General features: G+C 53.5%; 1 long non-coding RNA gene across 1 annotated transcript; it reads left to right on the top strand.

Moving 5' to 3' along the window:
- Nucleotides 1–807: 807 nt before the first annotated feature.
- Nucleotides 808–4,458, top strand: LOC123356013. The gene is made up of 4 exons (XR_006575259.1): nt 808–851; nt 1,349–1,404; nt 2,622–2,808; nt 4,393–4,458. It is a non-coding gene; the product is annotated as an uncharacterized LOC123356013 (long non-coding RNA).
- The last annotated feature ends 701 nt before the right edge of the window (nt 4,459–5,159 follow it).

Here is a 5,159-nt window from a genome sequence, read left to right on the forward strand (position 1 = left end):
GGAAAAATCCCTTCTGGGGTGATACCCAGTGTCCATCCCACAGCTGCAGCTGTGCTGCTGCAGCCCTTGTAATGTAGACACAGCCTCAGTGAGACCGCGTCTGTTGCAGGCTCGGGCTCTGGTGGGAGTGACTCTCACCATTGTGTGTGTCTGGGGGGGGGGTATTTATTGACCTAGGAGAAATGGGGGGAGGGGGCTGAGCACACAGACCTGCTCTGTGTAACTAGGAAGCAGCGCAGGACCCTGCAGCATCAGGAGGGGTTGCTTACGCCGCCTGCTTCACGCATGGGGAGGGATTTCAGCACCAGGGGAAGGAACAGCTCCGGGAGCCGATCCAAGGGACTGCACAAACTGCTCAGGTGGTTGGACCACTGGGCTCACCAGCTCCCTATCCACAGGCTAATCCTACACCTCTGGGTTCCCCTGGGTATCTGCTCCGGCCTGTTTGTCGTATAGCAGCGTTACTGGGCTCACTGGGGCAGAGCCGGCCTTTCCCGAAGGTGGGCCCGGCCGGTGCCTAGCACAACGGGGCCCCATTGTGCTGGGTGCTACACAGACCCAGAGCAAGAGACAGCCCCCTCTCCACCCAGCTCCCAACCTAAATAGACAAAGGGTGGGAGGGAAAACAGAGACTTCCCCAAGGTTTTGTAGGAGGGCCGTGGCAGAACCCGGACTAGAACCTACGGCTCCCAAGTCCCTGACCCCGAGCCCCTAGGCCACACTGAGGGATCCTCCCTCAGCCAGGGGTTCCCCTGGGAACAGAAGGCGCAATCCCCCTCCCCACGGCAACCGCCTGTCTGCATCACTGTGTGTTCCATGGAGGAGGAATGCCATGTGGGGAGCCAGGCCAGGTACGTGGGTGGGAGCAGCATCCGGGACCAAGGGAAGGGAAAGTGGGCAGCCCGGGTGGGGGAAGGAGTCAGAGCAAGGGGTGCGGGATAGCAAACCATCCTGTAGATCGGAGCAAGGATCTTTGTGGGACTCCAGAGGGAGGAGATGCATCGGACCCCCACTCACCCCCAGGGATGGGGAGACAGTCGGGGAAGCCTCTAGACACCTGGGGTGAAACCCAGGCCCTAGTGAAGTCAGTGGGAGTTTTGCCATTAAGGGGGCCAGGATCTCACCCCTGCTCTTCAAGTTCTCCTGACGGTTAGCGGAGCAAGCAGCCTCCCGGGCAATGGGATTGATTTTTAGGGCAGCATTTCAAGGCTTCCCCTCTGGTGGTTCGCAGGCGAAAGACGCCCTCACTGAAACTGCCACAGCTTGAGAGACCTGAAATTGACATAATCATGTGTTACCGACAGACCCTCTAAGACTGTAATTGTTGTTTTAATCTTGTGTATTTTAGCCCTTTTAATCCGCATTAGTCGGATAGGAAAATATCGTTCGTAGGACAGAGGCTGGGTAATTACAGCATCGGCTCTGAAGATTAACAAATAATGGGCCACATTCTGTGGTCTTTAACCGGGGAAAAATCGCTATTGATTTCAGCGAAAGCTGCGCACAGCGAAGGACCACGTGATCGGCGTAATCATCTGCCTTGTCTTGCAGTGACCCCTAGAGATCACCACAAGCTGTTGGGGGCTCTCTTGCGCCAGGGGCTGCACAAACACATATAACAAAACACTAGACAGAGTGTTTAATAATAACATAACAATAAGCGGCTATTTGTCTAAAAGCTCTGCCCTAGGAATTAGTTTGAGAAAGTTCTCTGGCCTGTGTTATGCAGAAATGGGGATGGGGAGGAAATGAGGAGTTCAGGGTGTGGGAGGTGGCTCTGGGCTGGGGCAGTGGGTTGGGTGCAGAGGGGGAGGGGAAGGGGGGGTGAAGGCTCTGGGGTGGGGCTGGGAATGAGGGGTTGGAGGTGCAGGAGGGTGCTCTGGGCTGGGACCGAGGGGTTCGGCAGGCAGGAGGGGGATCAGGACTGGGGCAGAGGATTGGGGTGCAGGAAGGGGTCGGGGTGCAGGCTCTGGGTGGTGGTTACCTCAAGCAGCTCCCAGAAACAGCAGCATGTCCCCCTCTCCGGCTCCTATGCGGCGGCACAGCTAGGTGGCTCTGCACGCTGTCCTGTCCACAGGCGCTGCCCCTGCAGCTCCCATTGGCCATGGTTCCCAGCCATTGGGAGCTGCAAGGTCAGCTTGCAGAGCCCCTTGGCTGCCCCTATGCATAGGAGCCAGAGTGGGGACATGCCAGTACTTCTGGGAGCCACACGGAGTGGGGCAAGCCCCCAATCCTGCCCCCTGGCTGAAGTGCCAGAGCGGGGCAAGCCCCCAACCCCACTCCCCAGCGGGCACTCAAGGGCTGGATTAAAATGTCTGGAGGGCTGGATGCAGCCCCAGGGCCGTAGTTTACCCACCCCCGACTTAGAGAGTCCTGTCATGGATCAGGGCTGTATTGTGCTAGGGGCTGTACACACATATAATAAAATACATTTATTATTATTATTGATTCTGTCACCCTCTCATTGCACAGCATGTTACTCCATGGGGCTACTTAAGGTGATTGAAGGTAGCAGAACACACCGGGCCCTGAGAGTCTTTAGATTCCCATGCAAACCCCGCAGGTGTGTTAGTCACAAAGTGGTTGTCTTTGATTCAAAAGCATCTTTATCGTCCCCTCAGATATACGGTAACACGAAGCTGGGCCCTGGAAGCATTTTGCGTCATCTGGAAGGGAACTAAGCTCGGGAGCATTTCCCGAGAAGCCGATTGCTATGGTAACTCATGCCCAGGCATGGGACAGCACCAGGGAGAGACGCATCAGTTACCTTGCCCGGCCAAAAGTCAATCACCAGATCATCTGCAACAGGTGAGTGCAGTTCTGCCCTGTTCCTAACCATAAGCGTGATCTCGGCCCTGCATCTTCCTGCTTTCTCCAGAAACAAACCGAGGGAGCGGATTCTGCAATCCTGTACACCAGCGTAAATCTGGAGTCACTCCTTTGACTGCAGTGGAATGACTCTGGATTCAGTCTGGTGCGGGTGAGATCAAAATATGGTTTTAGGCAACTCTTGGGTTCATTTACATCCTGCTTCCGTTACCAGCATATTCTATGTCTGTTACTCTTTGCATGAAATAATAATGCATGGCACTTACATAGCCACTTAAGGTCGGTAAGGATTATTAACTAACCTCGTTTTATTGATGGGGAAACCATGGCACAGAGAAGTGAAGTCACTTCCTCTAGGCTACATAACAGGCCGACGGCACAGCTGGGAATAGGACCCAGGCGTCCGGACTCCTCGGTACCCTTTGACGATTCCAAGTGTCCTACCTATAAAGCTTATTCGGTAATTTTGGAGCCCAGCAGCAGCACAGAGAGTTGAGTTGTTTTGCAGCGTGCGGTCTGATGTGGCTCTTCCACATGTAAATCTTTTCATCTCCCTGTGCTTTAGGGTGGGATCAGCTACACTGCAAAGCCCGACCTGAGTTACTGGCTCTGTGCTCCCCAGGGGAGTCGCTAAGATTTCTGGGGACACATCCCACGGGTCTCTGTGCTGCAGTAAGCTGAGCCGCTCTACGAATCCCAGTGAATTGTGGGAGAACTTCTCTGTCCTTCTGGGCACACAAGGGGAATTGTGGGAAGGCACTGGAGGACTTATCAGCACTGGAGTGCTGCACCAGCTCACGTCCTCACTGCAACCTGGGTGGGTTACCAGCCCGAGTGGAAGACAAATCTGGACTCTAGCCAAACCCCCAACTGGGCCAGCTACCCCAGTGTAGCTGTGTGGACAGAAGGCGTGTTAGGGGCAATACCCGAGCTAACAATAGTATAGACAGACCCTCCATTTCCACACCGCAAAATGGGGTTAATTGTGCTCACACACCTTTGTAAAGTGCTTTGCGATGTAGAGAGGGAAAGTGCCCACGTAAGTCCGATGAATTATTGTCAAAATGTACGTGCCCATAGCAGCTGAGAGGTGTCATTCCCAGCAGGGGCAGACATACCTCTGCTTGAGATAGCTCCTAAAAATAGTGGTGTGGCTGCTGAATCTCAGGCTCGCCACCCAAGTACATATCCAGCGGCTCAGCCAGGATCCCATTAAAACCTAGAGGAACTTTCTTTGCCGATGACTTCACTGGGAACAGGATTAGGGCCTAGATGAAGCTTGGATTGAGACAGGGGCGTGCACAGAAATTTTACTTTGATCCCTTTTGGGGGGTACAGAATGTGCCCCCCCTGCCCTGGGAGGAGTTTGTTCTTTCTTCCCGCCCCGCTCTCCCTCACCCTCACCACTGCAGCCCTGGCGCTGGAGGAGTTCTGTGCACCTGACGATTACTGGGGTGCCCCTGCTTGCCCCCACTTCTGCACGCCCCTGGGATCAGAAGGTCTGAAGAATGGGGATAACATTTCATGCTTGCTGCCAATAAACTGACTGGGTTGTTATTGCAGGATCTCCGTATACTGGACGGACAAATTGCCTTCGAAGACTCACAGGTTCACAGTCCCGGGTAAGATGACCATTTCACTGCAGGATGAGAAATTAACCAGAGAGTCTATATTATTTAAAAGCAGGTTATGGACTGTATAAGTACATAGATTGGCAGATTTTGGTCCTGCCATGAGGGCAGGGGACTGGACTGGATGACCTCTCGAGGTCCCTTCCAATCCTAGAATCTATGAATCTATAAGATAGCTAGATGATGGTGAACCTTGAAAGTTTCATGAATTTTAGCACAAACTTTTACAAGTCTGGAAATCCAAACTGGAAAGTGGATTATTTGTTATTCCCCTGCTTACAAAGACTCAGCTACCCATCCAGGAAGCAGAAAGAATGCCAGGTGATTTGAGGTCACCAACAGGAGTACCAGATAGTCATAGGAAACATCCAACACAGTGAAAATGGATCTGGCTACGCTTTGAGCTGGAAGGCATAATTTCTGGCTTGAGGAGACATACCTATGCTAGCTCTGATGGAGCTAGTCCACTAAAAATAGCAGCGGAGCCTGAGTGGTGGGAAAGGTGCAGGTACCCATCTGAGATACTAGACCCGGACTCGGGGTGGCTAGTACCTCCCACCACTTGGACTGCTGCGACCACACTCTGTTTTTAGCAGGCTAGCTCAAGCCGAGCTAGCGCCGGTATGGCTCCTTGAGCCAGGGATCAGACCCCAGCTCGAAGTGTAGACATACCCAACGATGCTTTGAGAGAGTTTGGCA

The sequence above is a fragment of the Mauremys mutica genome, chromosome 24 (genome assembly GCF_020497125.1).
Source record: "Mauremys mutica isolate MM-2020 ecotype Southern chromosome 24, ASM2049712v1, whole genome shotgun sequence".
In the NCBI taxonomy this organism is placed as follows: domain Eukaryota; kingdom Metazoa; phylum Chordata; order Testudines; family Geoemydidae; genus Mauremys; species Mauremys mutica.